Source organism: Syzygium oleosum, unplaced genomic scaffold (genome assembly GCF_021117445.2).
Source record: "Syzygium oleosum isolate NSW1041296 unplaced genomic scaffold, Sole_v2.1 Sole_v2.14, whole genome shotgun sequence".
NCBI lineage: Eukaryota > Viridiplantae > Streptophyta > Magnoliopsida > Myrtales > Myrtaceae > Syzygium > Syzygium oleosum.
Window position 1 is genome coordinate 684546 of NW_026607498.1, and position 26509 is coordinate 711054.

The 26509-nt window shown below is 40.0% G+C and overlaps 3 long non-coding RNA genes across 4 annotated transcripts; 1 reads left to right on the forward strand and 2 right to left on the reverse strand.

Annotated features, from left to right (window-relative positions):
- Positions 1–2436: 2436 nt before the first annotated feature.
- On the forward strand, positions 2437–4887 carry LOC130139842 (uncharacterized). The gene is made up of 2 exons (XR_008817906.1): positions 2437–2703; positions 2778–4887. It is a non-coding gene; the product is annotated as an uncharacterized LOC130139842 (long non-coding RNA).
- Positions 4888–7977: 3090 nt separating this feature from the next.
- LOC130139843 (uncharacterized) lies at positions 7978–8643 on the reverse strand. Its single transcript, XR_008817907.1, has 2 exons — positions 8452–8643; positions 7978–8266 (listed from the first exon to the last, which is right to left on the reverse strand). It is a non-coding gene; the product is annotated as an uncharacterized LOC130139843 (long non-coding RNA).
- A 7465-nt stretch (positions 8644–16108) lies between these two features.
- On the reverse strand, positions 16109–17565 carry LOC130139985 (uncharacterized). 2 transcript variants are annotated; one of them, XR_008817994.1, is made up of 3 exons: positions 17449–17565; positions 17167–17326; positions 16109–16634 (listed from the first exon to the last, which is right to left on the reverse strand). It is a non-coding gene; the product is annotated as an uncharacterized LOC130139985 (long non-coding RNA). The 2 variants fall into 2 exon arrangements; XR_008817993.1 differs by having other exon boundaries at positions 16109–17326.
- Positions 17566–26509: the final 8944 nt, after the last annotated feature.

Here is a 26509-nt window from a genome sequence, read left to right on the forward strand (position 1 = left end):
ACTTAGTAAACATATCAGTAGCTGAATGTGAATTTGTAGCAAGTCAATTACTATTTATTTATTTTTAATCTCGCGTTTACTCAAACTCCAAAAATACCGAACTTTAGACATCTATATAAACCCACTTCAATGGGACACATAAACACATATCTTTCACAATCATACCTCAGACAATCAATCAAGCCAAATATACTTGGAAATGGAGAAGGGTCAAGTCAAGCTCATCGCAATAGTCTTTCTATTGGTGATTGCATTCAGTAGGTTTCTTCTCATCTCTCAATTACTATTATCATTTCTATACGTACAGCTTTACTAACGAGTTCCTCCGCATTTTCCTTCCTTTAAAGATCTTGTCGTCTCAAATGCTCAAACAAGAGTAGGACCAGGAGGGAGCTATGATGTCTTGGATGATGATCATATTCGGAAAGGACCAGGAAACGTTTGTATTGGAAGTTGTCTTCCTGGGCAGCATCTCGAACTTGTAAATGGAAAATGCGCATGTGTTCCAAATGTAGACCATTGATGGATGTATGTGAGCTTTTGGGCGTATGTGAGAGAAGAGGAAGCAAAAATAAAAAGGGAATTTCGTTCTAAATAAGATGGGTTCATAGTATTGAGTATTAGACTTTTTATGGTCTCAAATATTTTCAATGATCGATCGAAGGTAATCATAAGTGATGGCTGTATTTATTGACACTTAATTTTTAGCCGACGCGTCATAAAAATAAAAACCTAAAATTAGGGCTTCTGATTGCGACAGAGCCCGTTTCTCAACTAAAAAGAGTCATTTAACACTTTTTTTTACATTAGCCCCTCATTTCCTTTTCATTTACACTTTAATCTTAAAAAAGTCAAAGCGTTGACTTTCAAGTTGACTTTTTTGTCAAATTTTGACCGAAAAGTCAACCCTATGTCAAAATTTGGCTTTTTTTCATGAAAAGGCCCAAGATAATGTCAATTTCACTTTTGTATTGTTAATTTTTGAAAAAATCAAAGTTTGACCCATTAATTGACATTTTACTAACTTATTTTTGACTTTTGGTCAACATTTTGTTAAAAAATTTGAAAATATTCAAAATCTAAAAATCAACCTCATTTTACATTAATTTGATTTTGGCGTCATCAATTTTAAAAAAATTGATTTAGAACAAACTTTTCTCCAAAATCGGCCAAAAATGAAATTACTTCGTTTTTTCTAGTCGTTTTTTAAGATAACTTCCTTCATGACATTTGATCTAGAGGTCATTTCACATCCAATTGGCAATTCAATTTTAGAATTCCAAGCCAAAGGTAAAAATCCCCAATTTGAGCCCTAATTAGTGGTCTCGATCGGTTCCTCCTAAGTTGTGTAATTAACCGTGAATGAGTTCATTTTTATGCAACTCAAATTCAACATCATTTTTTACAAATTCACACGAATTTGGTTCAATTTGACCAATTTGGCTAACCAAAGACTTGCAAAATCAAGTTAACTTGGTCCAATTGATGCAATTCAACTTGACCCATTCCAATCTAGGGGTTAATTTGATAAATTGAGGTTTAATTTGACAATTAAGCACCAATTTCCTTTTAAAGTTTAATTCGAGTCATTATGTAAAAGTCAATTTGTGCATGTTGGAGTGTTTTAAACCCATTCAAATGAATCAATTGATTGCTTTTCAAGTTAATTGAGTTTAATTGAAATCAATTTTGTCAATTGGGAAAAATTGAAACAATTGCATCAATTGATAGAGAATCCCCAATTTGCATGAAGTAAATCAGTTGAGATGAAATTGACATCACCAATGATGTATTGGAACAAATTAATTTAATTGAGATGTTCATAATGAGTTTAATTCAGTTGAATTGGTTGGATTTGAGTTGTATTCTTCCAATTTGGCTCATTTCTTTGATAATTAGTTAGGAATTCCTTGCAATTAGGTCCTCCAGAGAGTAAATTGGACTAAAATGCACAAAATTGTTTGCCTGAAACGGTTTGAACCAGCCTGAACTGGTCAGATCGATAACAAAGCCTATTCGGTGAGAACGACTTCATTTTGGCCATTGCCGGCCATATCAGGCCTTAACCAACCAGCCCTCTCCTATATGCATGAAATTACTAAAATGCCCTTAGGTGTTTACAAAAAAGCCCCTAAAGCCTTGTCATCAATCCATGTCATTGAATTTAGGCCAATTAGAGTATTTTCTTAATAATTAAGCAAATAATCCTAGACATGCAGATATCCTAGATCTTGGCTATCCAATTTGACATGTCATCAGTCCAAGTGAAATGAAATGGACAAGTGAAATGCTTGCTTAATCAATAAGCAAATAATTTGAGCCATTGGATTAATCCAAGGGCTACAATTCAAACTTAGAGAAGTATATAAAAAATTTTCCCTAAAAAATATGGGAGGTCATTTTGGATTATAAAACTCTCTCTCTCTCTCTCTCTCTCTCTCTTAGCCAAGTGTCTCCACCGCCCTCATTGGCCAACCGCCGCTTGGCCGCCCTTTGCCAGAGCTCTCGATTTGAGTTGATTTCTCTCCCGGTCACAAAGACCATGTCCCATGCCAGTCCTGCTGCCTGACGGTTTCGGCCTCTGTTCCAACAACGGGCGACCTTCCTCCGGTGCTCCAAGCTGTGCAATTGTGTTCCTCATCTTATCCACAAAGTTGTTGTGGCTGGCTTCCGATGAAATAGCCGCAAGAGCTCTTCAATTAGGTTGATTTTCTTCAATTACTCATTGGAGTTCATTAAGTTGGTTTCTAACTTCAGTTTTTGCTCCCTCGATTCAGCTACTTGACGAGCTTCCATTGGCTGATTCGTGAAGTCGTTTGAAGTAATACGGTGGCCAATTAGCTTGATTGAGCGTTGAAAAGTCTATTGATAAGGTGAGTAGTCTCCAAATTTAGTATAGGAAATGTAGGATGAATGACATGGCCAAATATGCATGTGAAATTGTGAAGGCCAATTGCTAATATTGAGATTGTTGTTGTAGGCTTAGAATGATGATCGAATGACATATGTTGTGTAGAAATGGCTTGGCAATTGCTTGTGGATTGATTGTTGATTGTTATCATGTTCTGGAAAATCAGAGCTCACTGAATTAATAAGCTTTGTCTAATGATTTGAGCCTTGAAATGTTGAAATCTTGAAATCTTGAAAAGTGTTCAACTAGAGAATCAAAATAGACATCCTCAGCTTCAATTTAGTAGGTTTCATGTCGAAGTCGAACATCATTTATTAAGTCAAATCGTCCTCGTGATTTGAGGTCAGAATCTGGAAAATTTTATTCTCTCTTCTGTGATGATTCATTCCTGATCAACCTTATTTGGTTCAACGATTTTTTTGATTTTTTGTGCTCATAATCTAGAAAATATTTCTTCATGAAAGTTTCAGAAAACATCTTGATCTTTCTATCCTAAAAATTTCATAAAATTCCATGATAATTTGATCAATACAATCCTTGCTCAAAGAGACGATTTCAATTCCGTGATGACTGTTTTCCTATTGACCTTTGCTTGTTTTATGATTTTTACGATTTTTTGCATTTGGAATTTCACAACGTTTTCTTCATGAAAGTTTTAATTAAGAGTCTGATATTTCCAATGGTATCAATTTTATCAAAATTGTAACTCGTTTTGTTGCTCAAGGGTCTGATCAATATGCCGATTGATTTCCATACTCAGATCTGGAAAATTGTCTTGAGCATCCAAACGTGTTTTGCAATTTTGGTAAAATTCATGTCCTTTTTTGCAATAAAATCAAAACTAAAAATTTGTTGATTAGGGTCTTAATTTGTAAACTAGAAAATTGGAGGACCTAATAGCAACTTTTTAGGGGGTCATTTGGCAGAAATTTCGGATAAGGTCATCTGACCTGAAAACTGTTTTCAATTGAGTCCTGGGTAAAAGTTTAATTACTAGAAAAAATCAGGGGCTTTTCAGTAAAATACTAAAATACAAAAGTTGTTTAGGACACCCTGTCCTAACTCTCTGTAAAATTTGACGTATTTTTTACCTCATTTGATATTTTTCCCACATTTTTTCAAATCATGGGCTGGAAACTGGTCAAGTCTTGGGTATCTGGTTTAATTCACAATTTTCAGGTAAATCAGATTAGAACCGGTCGAAATGATCTTCACGAACTTTGAACTTAACATCTTAAAATTTCTAATGGTTCTTGAATCGACTTAATTGAACTCCATTTGATAAGCCAATTGAGTCTAAACAGAATCTGCTTGAAATATGGAGTTTAATTGAATAAGTGATCCTCACGAGGCTTACTTCCTCGTTGTGATTGATTCAGAAACAAGGCCACTTGGCCTAATTGCATGCCTAATTTGTTGCTTATACGTGTGTTTGCTAGATGAATGATTAAATGTGATGCTTGTTTGATGGGTAGCCTGTTGAGGACGTTTAGAACCGACTTTAGGAGTCAATTGATATCGACCATCGTTTAATGAATGCAATTGGTGGCCGATCATCATTAACCATCAATTAATGAATCTTAGTCATTAGGAATGGGAGATGATCAAAATGCATGAAAGGCAAAGGCTAACCCCGAAGCCAGTTCATTGCTTTGATGATTGGGTATTATTGTTTTGCCTTGCTTGTTTGCCTACATTGGAAAGTCAATCAAAAACCGATACCACCGAGGTGGTCCATGGAGGAGGCAGCCCAGGGTCATGAAGTGGGAGGCCAAAGACCGATGTCCAATCCTATCTCATTTTGTATTCCATTCGATACATGACCATGTCTCAGATTTCAGTTAGTTTTGTAATAAATAGCTGACGAGTCGTGGGTTTTCCTTCATTACACTTAGATTGGTTCGTCTTTCAACTTAATTGGATGTTTACTTACCACATTGCATTTTCAATACAATTGCTTGTTAATTTCCCTTTTTTAGGATTAGCTTAGATTTGCAAACGAACCAACCCACAAGCATGTCACATGATCACCTAGTGGGATTAGGATTTTGTCATGAAATTGATAATTCAAAATTGCATGGCCATATTAGAAAACAACCAACTAGTTAGTGATACCTAAAGGACGTTAGTGGAAACATTAACATAAGCATGTCCCCATACCTAGACATCTCTAGTTTGGGAAAATTACCAAAAAAGTCCTAAACATTTTGTAATTGTGCCAATTCAGTTATAAACCTTTTGCAAACCAGCCAATTCAATCCTTTTGGCCCGCCGGCGCTGACGTGGCCGCCGGCCGGCGTCCACGTGGTAATATTTTAATATTTTATTATTATTTTCGAATTTTTTTCCTTTTTTTATTTCTTTTCCTTCTCCCCCCTGGCCGACCAGGGGGGAGGCTCGCCGGCGAGGGCCCAGCTCCGACGAGGCGAGCTGGGCCCTCGCCGCCGCTGGGCGAGGGCGGAGCTCGCCCAACCAAGGCGAGCTTCGCCTCGCAGGAGCTGGACGAGCTCCGCCCTTGCCCAGCCAAGGCGAGCTCCGCCTCGCCGGAGCTGGGTGAGCTCGCCATGGGCTGGGCGAGCTCCGCCCTCGCCCAGATCTGGCGAGACGGAGCTCGCCATGGCAGGGGGAGCTCCGCCTCACCAGATCTGGGCGAAGGCGGAGCTCGCCCAGCCATGGCGAGTTGGGCCCTCGCCGCCGCTGGGCGAGCCTCGCCCAGCTCCGGCGAGGCGGAGCTCACCATGGCTGGGCAAGCTCCGCCCTCGCCCAGATCTGGCGAGGCGGAGCTCGCCCAGCTCCAGCGAGGCGGAGCTCACCTTGGCCGGGCGAGCTCCGGAGGCGGAGCTCGCCCAACCATGGCGAACTCCGCCTCGCCGGAGTTGGGCGAGCTCGCCCAGCCGCGGCGAGGGCCCAGCTCGCCTCGTCGGAGCTGGGCCCTCGCCAGCGAGCCTGCCCCCTGGCCAGACAGGCCAGGGGGGAGAAGGAAAAGAAAAAAGGAAAAAAATTCGAAAGTAATAAAAAAAATATTAAAATATTGCCACGTGGACGCCAGCCGGCGCCACGTCAGCCAGCCGGCAGTCACGTCAGCGCCAGCCGGCCAAAAGGACTGAATTGGCTGGTTTGCAAAAGGTTTAGGACTGAATTGGCAAAAAAAAAGGTTTAGGAATGAATTGGCACAATTGCAAAAGGTTTAGGACTTTTTTGGTAATTTTCTCTCTCTAGTTCCGTAGAAATCAAAATGAAATTCCCACATTTCGATTGGGTATTCTAGCCAATCCCTAATAAATGCTAGTGGCAACTCCTAGAAATATATGTAGGTTGATAAAGAATATAAAAACGATCCTGTGACATGCAAGGTATGGACTGAGGAAGAGTTCACGTTCAAGATCGATAGACTTTATGGATGAACTTAAGGATGACGCTTTTTGAGCCGCCTTTTGAGATGTGCCATTTGGAACATCACTCCAACAATTACCTCTAAACCCACTCTTTCGAGGCGGCCCTTGAGGGGTCAATCGTGACAATATTCCTCATGTGTAGTTTAGACAAACGATTGACGATGGATAAGCGAATAAAATTTTTGATATCTGGTCTTAAAGGATGAAGTCCCGAAAAAGTGGCACACCCAATATCCCCTCACGTCTTTGAATATTTATTATGAAAATGCTTCTCATATCATGATGAAAATAATAATTTTTTTGTTTAGGGGTCAAGGTTGATCCCTACTTTTTCTATGCAATGAATAATCAAATGGGTCGTCAAAATTTAAATATTAACATTGACGTGAATGAGGAGAGTCCGGATGCATCTCCAAAGTAGGGATTACTACAGGGAGGCACCGGCATTTGCAAAGGTGAAGGAGTCTCGTCACCCCTGTATGGGTGAGGAGGAGACTGTTTTTCCGTGGATGTTCACTGATTCACGGTTGCCTCCACAGGGTTTACTAGTTGATAATGACTCAAAAACTTCCTCAACTCAATTGGCAATACTACGGTCAGATAAATAAGGATCAAGATGACACCAACGAAATTTTATTAAGAGTAATGGTTTCAAACAAAGCATAGATGCTAAAAGCTAGATAGGAGGCCAAACGAGGAGTGCTCCAAATTTATCAGCAATTCAACACTACCAATTTGCTTGTAGTGCTTTTTACGGAATAAGGATATTACAAGTGTCATAACTTTCGTACGGCACTTACTTGAATGTCATAACTTCTAAAAAAACATTCACTTAAGTGTCACAACTTTCAATCAATTACTTAAATGCCAAAAATTTTAAAAAATATTCACCCAAGTGCCGGAAAATTAGACGTGGCATGGCACTTGTGGTGAACGTTTTTAAAAAGTTATGTCACTCAAGTAATCGATTGAAAAGCTAAATGACACTCAAGTGATCGGATATATAGTTATGGAACTTAAGTGAGCGTTGTACATTAGTTATGGCATTCAGGTGATAAAAAAAGAAGTTTTGGTACTCAAGTGAGCGTCATACGAAAGTTGTAGCACTTGTGGTGTTTTTGTCCCTGCTTTTTACTTCAAAACATATCTCATTTTTCTTGGAGCTCCGCAATGACTTCATGCCTCATCCTAAACCATAGGGAAAATTGTCCAAAAAGTCCTAAACATATTGCACTTTTGCAACTCAGTCATAAATCTTTCAATTTCGCCGATTAAGTCCCAAATCTTTTGACAATTTGTCAATTGAGTTCATCAAATTAATTTTAACTGGAAATCGCTAATGTAGATGCTGGTAGTGCCACATTGTCTAATCGGCGTTGACGTGGACAATTTTTTTAAAAAAATTATAAAAATCGTCCACACCATTGTCAGACGGTCAATGTCTACATCAGCGATTTTCGGTTAAAATTTGCTGGATGGACTCAATTGGCAAAACTTGAAAAGGTTTAGGACTTAATTAGTAAAATTGAAAGGCCTAGGACTAAATTGGCAAAAGTGTGATAAATTTACGATTTTTTGGACAATTTTCTCCTAAACTATAGCTTCTTGCTCGAATTTTTTTAATTCTGCAACTCTTTCCGGTAGTTATAAGAATCTTTATTAGCTTCGGCAAATCCATTGGGCCCACCGATCGTGCTGATCATCTTCCATTGCTTTATTGCGCATGCGCGGAAATTGCTGCCGCTCGTGCAAGTGAGCTAGCTCGCTTTCTTCCTTCGGCCGTGGCTTCAGCATCCACCCCCTAAGGGGCGATGTTTCAATGTCGAGCGACCCAACCTTAATGAGCATGTATATGGCTAGGAACGGCTTGCCTATCTACTTCCAAAAGTAGCGGTCTTCTTTGCCCATTCCTACTTTGCTCAATACCTTTTGGCATCAAGCAATTTGATATATTGAAGTCCTAGACAATCGACCGTCACATCAGAAAGGAAGAAGTCTGTAATTAAATACTGTTAAAAAAATACAGTCATTTGGGCATTTCATTGAACATCTTTGCAGCGCGTGGTGTACCTCAGGAAGACGCTCAAATCGGACTGGAATTTGCATGAATGACGAGATAAAGTAATTGTGTATTTATAAGCTAACCTGTTTTGGCTTAGTGGAATCGTCTGAACCATTTCGATGAGTGAAACTTAGATTCTTCAACAAGCTAGGTTGTGCCGTAATGACCTGCTTATGAGAAAAGCAGGTTATGTTCATACGTCGAGATGGTAGAGAGAGCCTGATGATGTTTTGAAGATGGAGGTGATGTAAAGCGTAGGAACGTGAGGAACATGAAGAAATAAAAAGAAAGAAGAAAACGAAACGAAACGAAACGAAACGAAAGAGTTAAAGAAGAAACAAAAAGAAAATTAATGTTGAAAATATCCTTGGACGAAATGCCCCTGGCCGTGGATAACATTTGGGCGGTGAGCTGAGGTCCAAGTTGGCCACTTCATGAACATATTTAAGACAACATCCGTTTTGGTTACTTTTTTTGAGAAAACGGCATCTCTTCATACCCTTGTTCGAATTTTCCCATTAACTTATTACAAGTACATGAAGACTCATCCAATAAAGGTTAGAAAAGCTGATTTTACATATTTCCATTTAAAATAAGTTATTAACTATTTATATAAAATTTGTATCCTCATGAGTAAATGCACTTGACATGCCTTATAAGATGTTGAATTAAGGTAGAAAACCTTTTTTTTAAATGGTCATGCATATAACGAATCTCGGCCCTAGCCACTGCACTCGCGAGCACCGACCAAGTGCATGACATTATAGCAAGATCTGAGCTCTAAAACTTCAGAAATCGGAAACACAAAGTGTTGTAATTATAGTTTATTAATGGCTCAACATTAGTGTGACGCCTCTTCATTCACTTCTCTTCAATTCACGTATAATCGTTATGTGTCTTTGGATCATGTCCTAACTTTTGCAATTATGGGTTAATTGTTGCCATTGTGGAATAAGGGCTCAACAAAGTGTGAGCATAACCGACATGACTCTTTAGTTCACGTCCTTTCATGTTTCGGCAGCACCTTTAATAGACATTTAGCAATAGACGTCTCTTCAGTTCATGTGTAGGGGTTCTCCGTCCTCAAGAAGACGTGTCTCAAGTCGTGGCTCCTATGCTCTTGAGGGTTGTGCTCTAGATATTGCTAGTCTGGGGCATAGCAATAGCTGCAGTTCATTCACTGTAAAAAAAGCTTACGAATTGATTTCACCGAGATATCATTTGCCTAAAGAGAAATGCTGGATTTTATAGTGGAAATGGGATGGGGCGCAAAGGATAAGAAGTTTCTTGTGGCTAGTTTCTCACCATCGCCTACTTACTGATTACGAAAGGTTCAACGTAAAGTCACAGTGGATTCGTTTTGCACTTCTTGTTCGCAATCCTCTTAAACAACTTTACATGTGCTTAGGGATTGTAAGTATGCAAAAGCTATCTAGCTAAAGATTTCGCTAGTAAGCTTAAGGGGCGAATTCTTTGCCCTTGATCTGCACAAGTGATTGTTGAAAAACCTTTCACTTCAACAACTCTGGTGAAAGAAGCACTAGTTTTTTTTGTGTAAGTTGTCTGCATTTACGGAAGTTGAGAAACAAGAGATTATTTCGGATGGATTTTTCTATTCTTGGTGCACTTGTGGGCCTGATTTTGGGATATGTTATGAACATTCTTGCGGCTCGTATGACTAAAAACATAACCTTTTTAGAAGGAGAAACGGGATATGTTTGTGGGTTAGACATCCCTCCTTCTGGCCGGATGGAACTCAATCCTAACCGGACCTCTAAAGGCAACCCGAGTCCAGGTTTAATAGGTGGGTTTCTTCAAAATGAATCAGGCAATTTGCTTGTTGAGTTCGCACAAACTGTAGGAGTTTGCTCTTTGCTTGAAGCAGAACTTTGGGGCATAAATTTGGATCTCAAAATGGCCATCTCGTTAGGCATTTGCAAATTTATTTTGTAGGTGGACTCACAAGCGACTATTTCCCTTATTGAAAAGCAATTCCCTCTCTTAATTTTTGTGACATTCTCATTTCTCAGATTAGGAAAATGTTAGAGTATTTCAAACGGGGTCAAAATCGTACATTTGTTTAGGGAAGGAAACTCATGTGCGGATTTATTAGCAAATTGGATATTTCGATCATATGATGTAAATGACACTCTAGCATTAGATAGGCTACCGATAAATTTACTTCCTTTGCTAAGAGGAGATCAGGTTAGATTAAGTTTTATTAATAAGCTAATCATTTCTTGCCCAAAAAAAAAGTAAAATCATCCCATTAACTCCGAGAAATCCTCAAATTATAGTAAGAAAATCTCAAATTATCCAATTGTATACTGTAAGTACTTAATTATTGTCTTATCTAGTAAAGCAAATGTGCATTTCAATGTAGACCCGTGAAAGTAAGTTAACACAGAAAGAACACACGGTAAACATATCAGCAGCTGAATATGAATATATTGCAAGTCGATTACTATTTATTTTTTTAACTCGCGTTTACTCAAACTCCAAAAATACCGAACTTTAGACATCTATATAAACCCACTTCAATGGGACACATAAACACATATCTTTCACAATCATACCTCCGACAATCAATTGAGCCAATATACTTGGAAATGGAGAAGGGTTAAGCCAAGCTCAGCGCAATGGTCTTTCTATTGGTGACTACATCTAGCTGGTTTCTTCTCATGGCTTAGTTACTATTATCATTTCTATACGAACAACTGCACTCATGAGTTCCTCCGCATTTTCCTTCCTTTAAAGTTCTTGTTGGATCACTCGGCTATTCAACAAGGACCAGCACAACGCTGTGGTTTTTACTGTCTTCCTAATCAGCATCTCATCATTAAAGATGGCAACTGCACATGTGTTCCGGATGAGGGCCATTGATGTATGTGAGTTTGTGCATCTGGAAGAGGAGACGAAGAAAAAATTTTAAAAAAAAAGGCATTTTGCTCCTAATAAAATGAGTTCGTACTATTGAGTATTTGACGTTTTGATGGTCACAAATATTTCAAATGGTCAAAATCGATTGATTGCATCCTAGTATTTTATAACTATGTAATCAAAAGTGATGGTTGTTTTCCTTATGTATAGGTCAGACAAACATTGAGGATGGATAAGGAGGCTAAAAATTTCTATATCTGGCCTTAAAAGACAAAGTCCCGAAAGAAATTCAGTTTGAATATTCTAATTAGGTATGCAAATGTTGACAAGAAAAATTAAGTGCAGAAATCGAGGATATAAGGGGAAATTTGAAGATATCAAAGATCCATTCTGGTTCGTATTTGACCACCCTTTCGGATCACTCAACATTAAGGTAGATTAAAGCTTATTTTTACACATTTTCATTTAAAATAAGGTTAATAACATAAAAAACCTAAACCGGTACACCTATGATAAATTTATCCCAATTAATTTTTTGATCATCAAAAATCCAAAATCATACTCCTGTAACAAATTTACTTCAAACTAATTTTTTTGACTATCAAGAGCCCTAAATATGTACATTTGTAACAAATTTACTCTTCGTTAAATTGCATTAATATCATGAAAAATTACAAATAGATGCACCTGTGACAAACAGAGGGTAAAACCTCAAACTAATACACCCATCAACTGCCACGTGTCATCTAGCTCAGAAATTTGATGGTAAAATTTAATGGAAACTAACATAGGGTAAAATTGTCACAGGTGTACTAGTTTAGAGTTTTTGGTGTAAAAAAATTAGTTTGGGATAAATTTATCACACATGTACCAATTTGGAGTTTTTCATGATATTAACCCTTCAAAATATATTATAACCTATTACCTATATAAAATCTGTATCCTCACAAGAGATCCATAAATAAAGGGTAAATGCACTATGACATTCCTTATAAGATGTCGAATTAAGGTTAAAAAAATGCTTTGCAAAAATGGTCGTGCATATAAGAATCTCTGCCCCCAGCCACTCCAGCACTCTTGAGCACCGGCTAAGTGCATGACGTTATGACACGATCTGAGCTCTAAAACTTCGAATATTGGAAGCACAAAGCTTCCCGGAAAAACCTAACGCAAGCCAGCGACGATATTGTGCATTGCCCATAAACTTACACCAAACATTAGATTCTCATCCCTATCTCTCGACAAATTCATCAAATCCTGGAAAAACCTCTCCATACCCACACCGAGGCTCTGGCCTTCCGATGCCAAGCGACGAATTTTAACCGTAAACGACGAAGAAGTTGACGTGTTGACGTTAGCCCATCCGATTCTGTGCAGATTGGAGTCCAGTAATGGCATCAGAGAATTCAACCAAGTCCATGCTTAGCTAGTTGTCGCTCGTCTCTCTCAACAATCTCTTGCGTGGTGCTATGAGACTTTATTATGACGAGATGGTGGGGAACGATGTTGCACCAAATCACCACACGTTTCTTATTGTTGTGAAGGGTTTGTGGAGTACCTCAAGAAGACGCTTAAATCGGACTGGAATTTGCGTGAATGATGAGAAAAAGTAATCATGTATTTGTAAGCTAACCTTTTTTGGCTTCGTGGAATCGTCTAAACCATTTCGATGAGTGAAACTTAGATTCTTCAACAAGCTAGGTTGTGCTGTAATGACTTGCTTCTAACAAAAAGCAGGTTATTTTCATACGACGAGATGGTAGAGAGAGCCTGAAGATGTTTTGAAGATGGAGGTGATGTTGCGAAGGAGCGTGAGGAATATGAAGAAAGAAAAAAGAAGAAAGAAAACGAAACACCCTTGGCCGCGGATAATATTTGGGTAGCCAGTGAGGCAAGGTCCTTATTTGAAATTAAATTGGCCACTTCATGTTCATATTTAAGTCAATGTCTCCTTTCGGTCATTTTTTGGAGAAAATGGCATCACTTTATACCCTTATTCGAAATTTTCGTATTAACTTATTACGAATACATGAAAACTCATCCAATAAATGTCAAAAAGCTGATTTTACATATTTCCATTTAAAATAAGTTATTAACTATTTATATAAAATTTGTATCCACATGAGTAAATGCGCTTGACATTCCTTATAAGATGTTGAATTAAGGTAGAAAACTTTGGTAAAATGGTCATGCATATAACGAATCTCTACCCCAGCCACTACACTCTCGAGCACTCGCCAAGTGCATGACATTATAGCAAGATCTGAGCTCTAAAATTTCAAAAATCAGAAGTACGGATCATTGTAATTATAATATATTAATAGCTCAACATTAATGTGACGTCTTTTCATTCGCATCTCTTCAATTCATATATAATAATTATGTGTCTTCGGATCATGTCTTAATTGTTGCAATTATGGGTTAATTATTGTCATTATGGATTGAGGGCTCAACAAAGGTGAGCATGACCGACATGACTCTTTAACTCATGTCCTTTCACATTTCAGAAGCAGCTTTAATAGACGTCCTTTAATAGACGTCTCCTCAGTTCGTGAGTGGGGGTTCTCTGTCTTCAGGAAGACTTGTCTCAAGTCGTGTCTCTTAAGTTCTTGAGAGTCGTGCTCTAGGTACTGCTAGTCTGGGCAGCAATAGCAGCAGTTCATCCACCGTAAAAGAAGCTTACGAATTGATTTCATCGAGACATCATTTATCTAAAGATAAACGCTGGACTTTATCGTGGCAATGGGATGAGGCGCAAAGGATTAGAAATTTGTTGTGGCTAGTTTCTCATCATCGCTTACTTATTGATTACAAAAGGTTCAACGTAAAGTCACTGCAGATTCCTTTTGCACTTCTTATTCGCAATCCTCTTAAACAATTTTACACGTGCTTCAGGATTGTAAGTATGCAAAAGCCATCTGGCTAAAGATTTGCTAGTAAGCTTAAGGGGCGAATTCTTTGCCCGTAATCTGCACAAGTGATTGCTAGCAAACCTATCTACTTCAAAAACTCTGCTGAAAGAAGCTGACTGGCCACTAGTTTTTTGTGTAAGTTGTCTGCATTTACGGAAGTTGAGAAACAAGAGATTATTTCGGATGGATTTTTCTATTCTTGGTGCACTTGTGGGCCTGAATTTGAGATATGTTATGGACATTCTTTCAGCTCGTATGACTAAAAACATAGCCTTTTTAGAAGGAGAAACGGGATATGTTTGTGGGTTAGACCATCCCTCCTTCTGGATGGATCAAACTCAATACGAACCTGACCTCTAAAGGCAACCTGAGTCCAGGTTCAACAGGTGGGCTTCTTCGAAATGAATCAAGCAATTTGCTTGTTGAGTTCGTGCAAACTGTAGGACTCTACTCTTTACTCAGAGCAAAACTTTGGGGCATATATTTGAGTATGAAAATGGCCATCTTGTTAGGCATTCGCAAATCTATTTTGTAGATGGACTCACAAGCGGCTTTCCCTTCTTTGAAAAGAAACTCCCTCTCTTAATTTTTGTGACATTCTCATTTCTCAGATTAGGAAAATGTTAGAGTATTTCAAACGGGTCAAAGTCGTACATATTTTCAAGGAAGGAAACTCAAGTGTAGATTTATTAGCAAATTGGATAGTTTGATCATATGATGTGAATGACACTCTAGCATTAGATAGGCCACCGATAGATTTACTTCCTTCGTTGATAGGAGATCAAATTAGATTAAGTTTTATTAGTAGGCTAATAATTTCTTTTGCAAAAAAAAAAGTAAATTCATCCTCAATCCTCAATCCTCAAATTATAGTAAGAAAATCTCAAATTATTCAATTGTATACCACGAATACTTATTGTCTTATCTTGTAAATCAAATGAGCATGTCAATGGAGATCCGCGAAATAAAGTTAACACAGAAAGAACACCCGGTAAACATCTATATAAACCCACTTCAATGGGACACATAAACACATATCTTTCACAATCATACCTCAGACAATCAATCAAGCCAATATACTTGGAAATGGAGAAGGGTCAAGCCAAGCTCAGCACAATGGTCTTTTTATTGATGATTGCATCTAGTAGGTTTCTTCTCATCTCTCAATTACTATCATCATTTCTATATGCAGAACTGGACCAATGAGATCCTCCACATTTTCCTTCCTTTAAAGGTTTTGTCGTCTCACATGCTCGAACAAGAGTAGGACCAGGAGAGGGTTGGGATCACTCGACTATGGAGCAAGGACCAGCAAAACGTTGTGGTTTTTATTGTCCTCCTGATCAGCATCTCATCATTAAAAATGGCAAATGCACATGTGTTCCGGATCAGGGCCATTGATGTGTGTGAGTTTGTGCGTCTGTAAGAAGAGAGGAAGCAAAAGTATAAAAGGGAATTTTGTTCTTAATAAAATGGGTTCGTACTATTGAGTATTTGACGTTTTGACAGTCTTGAATATTTTAAATGGTCTAAATCGATCGATATTTTATGACTAGGTAATCAAAAGTGATGGTCGTTTTTCTTATGTATTGGTTGGACGAACATTGAGTATGGATAAGGAGAATAAAAAAATCTATATCTCGCCTTAAAAGACAAAGTCCCCAAAGAAATTCAGTTTGAATATTCCAATTAGGTACACAAAGGTTGACAAGAAAAATGCAGTGCTGAAATTGAGGATATAAAGGGAAATTTGAAGATATCGAAGATCCATTCTTGTTCGTATTTCTTTCGGATCACTCGACATTAAGGGTAGATTAGAGCTTATTTTTATATATTTCCATTGAAAATAGATTATAACCTATTAATACAAAATCTGTATCCTGATGAGAGATCCATAAATAAAGGGTAAATGCACTTCGACATTTTGTATAAGATGCCGAATTATGGCAAAAAAAACCTTTGCAAAAATAGTCGTGCATACAAGAATCTCTGCCACTCTAGCACTCTCGAGCACTAGCCAAGGGCATGACGTTATAGCACGGTCTGAGCTCTAAAACTTCAGATATCGGAAGCACAAAGCTTCCCGGAAAAACCAAACGCAAGCCAGGAACGATATTGGGCATTGCCCATAAACTCACACCAAACACCAGATTCTCATCCCTATAGCTATCTCTCAACAAATTCATCAAATCCTAGACATACCTCTCCATACCCACACCGAGGCTCTGGCCTCCCGATGTCAAGCGGCGAATTTTAACCGTAAACGATGAAGAAGTTGACGTGTTGACGTTAGCCCGTCCGATTATGCGCAGATTGGAGTCGAGTAGTCCATGCTCAGCTAATTGTTGCTCGTCTTTCTCAACACTCTCTTGCCACAAGCCGAGCTGTGAAGAAGCTCTGTTCTTTGCATGAAGTTGCTCCTGCGGCTTCGTTCTTCAAGTGTAGCCAAGAGTCCGTTGCTTTTCTGTGCAATACTAGTATGCGAACTTATGTCAACACCAATGGTGCGAGTGGTGCTTTGAGATTTTATTATGACGAGATGGTGGGGAACGATGTTGCCCCAAATCACTATACGTTTTTTATTGTTGTGAAGGGTTTGTGGCGATTGGGTCATTAACTGAAGAAGAGAAGGTTCATGACAGGGTGTTAAAACTTGGGTTTGGGTTAGAATCATTCTTGAGGAATGCGTTGATTCACAAGTATTCGGTTTTTCGAAAAGCCAGGAGTGCACGCTTGGCGTTTGATGCGCTGTGTTGCATTTGGTTAGCTGGAATACCATGATTGATGGTCATGTGAAGAATGGGGAAGTGCATGTTGCTCGCAAACTTTTTGATGAAATGACCTGTCAACTAACGTAATCTAACAGATAGAACCAGAACACACCATCTACCCCAACAAATTCCACACGAAACTCAAAACACATTCGACAAGACCACACCATTCCACACACAGAGATGCAAAGGCAACGAGCTGCAGCCAAGTCAAGGAATGAGGAAAGCGGCGCACCTGGAGCGAGACAGAGATGAGACAAGGCGACAAGCACGGCGACCAGAGCCGGAGCAACGGCGGCGACAAGGAAACCAGCCCGCTTGAGGTCCCAGGGAGCTCCGTCCTTGTCTCTTCCTGGCCCTCCTCCTCCCTGCATTCCTCCGGCGACCACGCTGCACTGCCAGGCAAACACATGGCGTGAGTTTGCAGAGGTGACAAGCAAAGCGGGGGAAGGACGAAGAAGAAGAAGAAGCAGCTTTACCTTGCTCGCGAGGAAAGGAGAAGTGACGTTGGCAGAACCAGGCGAGAGGCATTGTAGAAGCTGCATCTCTCTCTCTCTCTCCAGCCTCGAGTCTTGCTGCTGCTTGGGGAGTTTCGGTTGCGGTGGAATCCAAATTTTCAGGTTCGCACACGTGACATTTATCTATGGTTTCCTGTCTCACGGGACACAATCTGTCCGCCGTGTTAAGAGCTTACAATTTTTTCTCTATTTTTTTATTATGAGCTCTATCTGTTTCGCTAAATAAAAAAAATTATAAATTATTTTTTTGAGAACGATTGCTTGTATTACTTGAAATAATTAGTCAATAGAAAATATTTTCACTATCATAGTAATTTGTGTAGAAGCATTTTCGTAATCGGTGAAAAATTTTCTTTTTCCTATAGTCATTTTTGTAAGCGGCACAAGCGAGTATTTTTGAGAAAATGTTTCTTGGATCTTTCATTTTTCACAAAACAAAACGGAGCCTAAATATGCAAATTTGTCACAGGTGTACCAGTTTGGGGTTTTTTGTGGTCAAAAAATTAGTTGGGGATAAATTTGTCACAAGTGTACCAGTTTAGGGTTTTTGTAGTAAAAAAAAATAGTATGGGGTAAATTTGTCACAGATGTACCAATTTGAGATTTTTCGTGGTGTTAACCCTTACTAATATCATTTCTATACGTGTCACGCCCCGAATCCCATCGAGCGCGCAACACACTTCCCTGGTCGATTAATGCGACATCATAGGGTATCGCCGACCAAATTTCATTTTATCAGAGATTTAAAACGATCAGCGGAAACCACAAATACCCGGACAATTAAAACTGGGGTAATCAGGGAGAATGCACATATTCATTTCTCATTATCAAACTTATATAATATTCACAATTTACAACCGCCGTATACATATGCACATCGTACTATAAACCACCGACATCAAAAGGATCGATAGTCTGAATACCCTATCTTCCAAAAATGGAACATTCCAAAAGAGTTACTATGACCCTAAAACTATCCCTGACGCCCGCTAGACGGCGTCCACTCCGATTCCGTCTCCCCAGAATCTAAGTCTGAATCCCTCTGAACCTTTGCTCGTCTGTTGGGTACTCTACCACGTTATGATCGGTGTACATCGGTATCCCAAACGCTACGGCGGCGGAGGAAGATTCATTGCTCAGGCCGGGGTTCTGAAATTGTTGGTTGAAACAACCATGAGATCACATCTCAATAAGCACACACCCTAAACCCCACCTAGGCTATCACGTACCGCCAGACGAAACACACATAACACACAACGTTCAATCATACTCACAACACATGCGCTCCTACCTGAAACCCATCATGCACGTCCCTGCATGTTAGATAACAATACAACCCACATTCCACAGTAATGCATCACAGCCGCACGCGTGCCTCGATTATAAGACCAAACCCACTTGGGCACGTCTCATACCATGCCTAGCAGTTTTTACCCCATAATCGAGCACCACAATACGCGATACCAACCACACTCGCACACGAACTCACGCCATGCGCCAATTTTCGCAATCCTCACACGGCAAGCCAAGTCCAGCTCATTCCCAACTTTTCCACCACTACCGCGCCCGCATAAAACGCATCAGGCCAACGGTCTTCTGACCTCGTCAGGCATCGTCACCCCGTCGGACCGGGCATCGTCACCTCGTCAGAGACGGCATCGTCCCGTGTAAACGAACACGCCTCAGGACGGATCCTACATTCTCAACTTTCCTTTTCTACCGCACCCGCGTAAAACGCATCAGGCTAACGGTCTTCTGACCTCGTTAGGCATCGTCACCCCGTCGGGCCGGGCATCGTCACCTCGTCAGGGACGGCATCGTCCCGCGTAAACGAACACGCCTCAGGACGGAACCTACCCCATGTAATGGTACCACCCCAGGGATTTCCACAATCACGCATGCCACACCACACACAATTTCTTACTCATTCACAAGCCCAACATTCACTTGCCACTAAATTAGCCAATCACACGCGACCCGTGCACGCATCAATTCACACCCGATTCTCATGCTCAATAAGCATTCAATACGGTCAATTGACAATTAATTCAATTCGGCCCGAGCGTGCACATAACGACCAGCATTTCAAGCAATCAAGTCACAATTCAACAAACATACAAGGCCGCTAACGGGCCCACAATCACAGCCAAGACCATAGCATAATTTCGGCATTCCCAAGGTCATTTCCAACCATATTAAACACCACAATCCAGCCACACTACCACACACCAAACCGACACCATTTGTCCTTAAATCGAGCCCTAAGCTCGTCAATTCCATCTCACTACGTCCGGCACTCTATTCAGTCTCACTCCAGCCCCGAAACATCCTCATTTCATCCTCAAATCAACTCATATAACACACATTCAAGCATCAATTCCAGTCACGAGGGCAGCAACTATTCAACCTCGACAGCCCCATCATTCCGCTCATAAAAATGAACATCCATAGAATCGGGGTAAATCTGGGCAGTTTACACAGTGACCGAAATCCCATCAAAATAAATAGTAAACGAACTCCAAAAATTCTAAATTTTGGATATATCATAAAAAACATCTTGATAAACATTTCTTATGAAGAACACGAAATCCGGTTCAATCTGTAACCATGCCTTTTTGTCCCTCGAAATCAGACCAAAATCAGTTCGCTCTAACAGACTGTTTTGTCCTCAAAATACATTTCTTTCAACACCCAAATCACCTTGAAAGGCTTTGAAATTTTTATATGTCATAGAAAAGAAAGTCACCAACAACTTTTGTGAAGGAATTTTATTGAAAATAGATCTGGAAAATTTTATAAAAATTCGACCGGACAAGAAGGTCGGGAGGAACAGTGTTCCGGGCAGTTTTAAAACGGTCTGAAAATGGGTTTTTGTGCGACCCAAATGGCCTCCAAAAATTCCAAATTTAAAATATATTATACCTCAGGATGTTGGGAGAAACTTTCATGAAGAAAACTTCCTCAAATTCGGCCCACACAATTCTCCACAAAAATAGCAAACCGGACGGGTACAGTAACCGCGAATCCGAGAATCACACCAAACCTCAAGGATTCAAACCCTAATTGATTTCTACCGAATTTCAACCGCCAAAACTCATTCCACCATGTCCAAACTAACATCCAACAGCCACATGAACATCCATGAACACAACAAGGGATCAAGCTCTCCTCTAATCCATCTATAATCACTTCCATCAACCCCTAAAACCGACTAAACCGTGTCTAAACTAGTCCGTTAATACCCGATATCCTAAATAGGGTTTAGGGGGCGACTTACCCAAACTCTAGGCTAACTCGGCTAGAGTGGAAAACGGCGGCGATCGGCGGGGACGGCGGCGAGCGGCGGCGCGGCTCGGCGGTGGCGCGGACGGCGATGGCCTCCTTGCCGTGAGTCACGGCCACGGGAGAGGGGAGAGAGAGAGAGCTCACGGTGAGGGAGGGGAGGGAGCCGAGAGTTTTGAGAGAGAGAGAGAGAATGAGGAGAGAGAGAGAGAGAGTCTTATCCTTTAATAGTCAAATTTGACCAACTTTGGCAATTTACCATCTTGCCCCTCTCTAATCTTTTTAATCAACGGCCGAGATTTGATGTTATCTTGGAATCGACGGCCAAGATCGAATCTTTCCCAAAAATATCCAAGGGCAATTTGGGGATTTCTCAAAAAGTTCAAGGGTAAAATTGTCATTTTCCAAAGTTAGGGCAAAATGACCAAAATGCCCTTCCCTCTTAAAACTTGCCCTTAACAAATTCTTAGGGGTAAAATGGTCACTTTCCTCTTTTCTTGCCGAAATTGAATTTTTCTGAAGGATTCGGGAAAATCCAAAGCTGCACGTTCCAACTACAACGTCGTTCTAACGCCCCGTTGTGACTTCCTAATTTTCCGATGTCCAAATTGGGCTCAAATAAATAATTGAATCTTATTTAACGTAACTCGAGTGTTTCTCAAACTAATGGGCGGCTTTTGAGGGAAATTCGCATATTCGACCCGTGACTGATAATAAATCGAGTCACGTGCAAGTTCATTCGGTTCGTGATGACTTCGATTGTCACTTAATCGCGAGGATCGATCGCTAGATCCGAGGGGCACGATCGTTTGGTATAGGTTCAGGATCATTCGTTAATTCATTTCGTGGTCCAGCGGAATCACCCGCGATCCACTACTATGACATTGGCGAACTAACCCCTGGCTATCCTTGGATCGGCCTACAGTGGTTCAAAATGTCACATCGACGATTTTATGGTCGAAAATCAATTCACGATCGAATTTTCTTTAGTCGCACGAATTTAAATCCCTAATTAACCTTTCCCTAATGGTTAGTATCCCAGGAATGATGAGTTCCGGGCGAGAACTAACTACGAGTACGTTTATAAAATCAAGCATTTCATAAATCCCAAATGGACAATTTTCAAGATGTCACAATACGTATAACTGCACTGATGAGTTCCTCCACATTTTCCTTCCTTTAAAGGTCTTGTCGTCTCACATGCTCGAACAAGAGTAGGACCAGGAGAGGGCTAGGATCACTCGGCTATTGAGCAAGGACAAGCACAACGTTGTGGTTTTTATTGTCCTCCTGGTCAGCATCTCATCATTAAAAATGGCAAATGCACGTGTGTTCAGGATGAGGGCTATTGATGTATGTGAGTTTGTGTGTCTGTAAGAAGAGAGGAAGAAAAAATAAAAAAAAGGAAATTTGCTCCTAATAAAATGGGTCCGTACTATTGAGTATTTGACGTTTTGACGGTCTCGAATATTTCAAACAGTAGAAATCGATCCATATTTTATGACTAGGTAATCAAAAGTGATGGTCGTTTTTCTTATGTATAGGTCGGACGAACATTGAGGATGGATAAGGAGAATAAAAATTCTATATCTAGCCTTAAAAGACAAATTCCCGAAAGAAATTCAGTTTGAATGTTCTAATTAGGTATGCAAAGGTCAACAAGAAAAATGGAGCGCTAAAATTGAGAATATAAATTAAATTTGAAGATATCGAAGATCCATTCTGGTTCGTATTTGACCATCCTTCCGGATCACTTGACAGTAAGGTAGATCAGAGGTTATTTTTATATATTTCCATTTAAAGGGTAAATGCACTTCGACATTCCTTATAAGATGTTGAACTAAGGTAAAAAAGCCTTTGCAAAAATGGTCGTGCATAGAAGAATCTCTGCCCCCAGCCACTCCAGCACTCTCCAGCACCGGCCACGTGAATGACGTTATAGCACGATTTGAGCTCTGAAACTTCGGATACCGGAAGCCTAAAGCTTCCCGGAAAAACCAAACGCAAGCTAGGAGCGATGTCAATCGACGAATTCCTATCTCCTTAGTAGCATCGAAACCGACACGCGACACGCAACACGACACGACATGTCGACACGTCATTTCTCAAAAAATAAAAAATTCCGACACGTTGGGACACGCTGTATATTAAATATATATTTTAAAATATACATGATATATTATCATTTTTATGATTATTTCAATCAAATTAATTTAACTCAAATCCACAAATAAATAAATAAAATAAAAGAGTGTCGGACGAGTGTCGGTATCCAATACTGACAAGGAGGGCCCCGGAGAGTGTCGGTGCTTCCTAGCCTATCTCTTGACAAATTCATCAAATCCTAGAAAAACTCTCCATACCCACTACGAGGCTCTGGCATCCTGATGTCAAGCGACGAAATCTAACCACAAACGACGAAGAAGTCGACGTGTTGACGTTAGCCCATCCGATTATGTCTTGATTGGAGTCGAGTGATGGCATCAGAAAATTCAACCAAGTCCATGCTCAGCTAGTTGTCGCTCGTCTCTCTCAAAACTCTCCTGCCACAAGCCGAGCCGTGAAGAAGCTCTATTCTTTGCGTGAAGTTGCTCCTGCGTCTTCATTATTCAAGTGTACCCAAGAGTCCGATGCTTTTCTATGCAATACTAGTATGCGAACTTATGTCAACACCAATGATGCGCGTGGTGCTGTGAGATTTTATTATGACAAGATGGTGGGGAACGATGTTGCACCAAATCACTATACGCTTCTTATTATTGTGAAGGGTTTGTGGCGATTGGGTCATTGACTGAAAGAGAGAAGGTTCATGGCAGGGTGTTAAAACTTGGGTTTGGGTCAAAATCATTCTTGAGGAATGCGTTGATTCACATGTATTCGATTTTTCTAAAAGACAGGAGTGCGCACTTGGCGTTTGATGTGCTGTGTTGCATTTGGTTAGCTGGAATTCCATGATTGATGGTCATGTGAAGAATGGGGAAGTAAATGTTGCTCGCAAACTTTTGATGAAATGACCAAAAAAGATGTCTTCAGTTAGGATTCGATGATTGCGGGTTATGTTGCAAGAGCAGACATGGGCAGTTAGTTTGTTCTTACATGAAGGATAATGACATTGAAGCCAATGTGCTACTTTCGACATTGACAATGTACGCAAAATGTAGCACTATGGATTAGCCAGGAAAGTGTTTGATCAAATGCCTGAAGGTAGTGATTTCTTGTGGAATGCTATGATCTAGGGGTAAGGAACACATGGGCATTGCGAGAAAGCCCTGGAAATGTTCATGGAGATGGAGAAGAGAGGTCCAATGCCAAATGATTCTACCTTCATGTTATCTGCCTGATCACATTCCAGAATGTTTTTGGAAGGCTGGTGGTGTTTCAACCCGATGTCTCGAGTTTACAATATCCAACCTAAGGTGGAGCACTATGGTGCATGGTTGATCTGCTTTCTCGGGTTGGACTGGTGAAGGATTCGGGAGAGTTGATTAAGCAGTACCTACAAAGGCAAGATCTTCGCTATGGGGTGCTCTGCTTTCTACCTGTAGGATCCATTCTCACGTTGAGCTAGGAGAGATGTTGGCCAAGCGTTTGATTGCGTTGGAACCAACAGATGTCATCGAGAATGTCAGAGTGATGATGAAGGCAAAGGGTTTGCAAAAGGAAGTTGGGTCCAGCCTCATTCAACTTAGAGGCATTAAATCTATAGAGTCCGCAAAAGATGGCATGCCCCATCAGAGAAGTATGAATTACTTAGTGTCGAGTGAGATTGGTTCGCAAATAAAAGTGTCCAGTAGAGACTCCAGAGCAGTATAGGATCAAAAGTAGAGAGAGACTAAACCATATTGCTGGATTTTGTCGAAGATCCGAGTTCAGTATATTCTGCAGGATTGAAGGTGAAGATCTTCTGCAAAGAATTTGCCTTGCTTCTCTATTTATGCCTGTACAGCGCATCTCCCAGTTGAAATGAAGATCGCAGTATGCGGATCCATGAGTACGCTGATGTTCTAGTTATTGAGAACTATTGCTGGAACACTATTTTGGAAGGAAGATACTGCGGTAACTTTTTAGACGTTGAGTTAATTCTACAAGCTTCAGTCGATGAAACTAAAAGTTCAGAGCAGAAGTTTGACAGTAATATACATCAAGCAATCATCTCTCAAGTTAAAAGGTAATACGCTCATTGATTATTTTGCCTGGAAGATGTTTTGGCTGTGAATATGTATATTTTGAACTTTTAGCTCCTCTCCTCTCCTCCAGGTAAATAACATGCAGTCTAAATTGATTGCTCAATCGACAATTTGGACAAAAAAAACATATAATACAGGGTTTAATCGGACAAAACAATTTGGAGGGCCCCATTGAGCTTTTGTAACAATTCAGAGACAGTTAATGCATTTATCTCTTTTCGGTTTTGATAAATTGCTGTAATATTTTTTCTTTGGTTGAAAGATAAATATGGTGGAAGATGAAATGTAATAGGGATTCAAACAAATCTAATCGGAAGTATCTAATACACTTTTAGTTATGGGATAAGTGCATTCAAAGTCCTAAAACTTGTCACGAAAGTGCAATTGAGTCCTAAAACTTTCAAAAGTGAAAAAGTCCTAAAAACTGTCACGAAAGTGATTCTGAGTCCTAAACTTTAAAAGTGCAAAAAGTCCTAAAACATGTCAAAGTGAACAAGTCCTAAAACTTGTCAAATTGATTCAATCAAGTCTTTCCATTGATTGTACTTTTGAAAGTTTTAGGACTTGTTTGCACTTTTGTGACAAGTTTTAAGACTTGTTTGCACTTTCGTGACAAGTTTTAGGACTTATTTGCACTTTTTGAAAGTTTTAGGACTCAAGTGCACTTTCGTGATAAGTTTTAGGACTTCTAGTGCACATATCCCTTTAGTTATTATCAAAGTTTGAGCAACACAGTTATAATTGGTTATGAGATAATTGACCGAACATCATTTGTAAAATCGGGGTTGTATATCTAAATTGGTAATTTATTGAGATATGTTGTCAATGTTTTTATTAAAATATGTAATCGTGCTTTTCGATGCATCCTAACAGATAGTGACTATAATTCCTAAACAAAGTAACAATAATATCAAACATCACATAGAATAAATTTTGCTGAATTATTATACTAGGTAAGCCAAACTTATTTGTGATTTAAAATCATCTATCTGTCTTATTAAGAAAAAATTGGGTTTTGTCTCGCTTATTGGTATTTCTAAATTACCATTACGATAAATAATAAGAAAAAGTGAAGTCCTCGGTGATGGAGATCCGGATCTGGTGGGGCCTTGCCTAGACAAACAAGGCCGCCGTCAGCTCCCTCTGCTCCAACCTCGAGCACACCCTCACCCGCGGCACTGGGGTCGACAATAAGGGTGTGCAATCGAACCGAATGTACTCGAGAAATAGACCGGACTACCCGAAAAACCAGTTCGAGAACCGGTTCCCATTGCAACCAATCCAGTTCCCGGTTCCAAGTGAAGACCCACCCGGAACTGGACCAGTTTGGGAACCTAGAAAGCAAAACCCTAATTTCTTGTTTCTGTTTCTATTTTCCAACCTCAGCACACTGCGATAGCCATCCGATTCCTCTACTAGTCTCTTTCCTCTTCCTCGCACGGCAACGTAGGAACCACTCGCCAGTCGCCACAGAGCCACCATCGTCGCCCATCAGTCCTCTCTCAAGACTCAGTCTCCGACTCTCCCTCTTCCTTGCACCGCGAATCAGGTAAACTCGATTTTGGTTCATGTTATTCCAATTTCCTCTTGT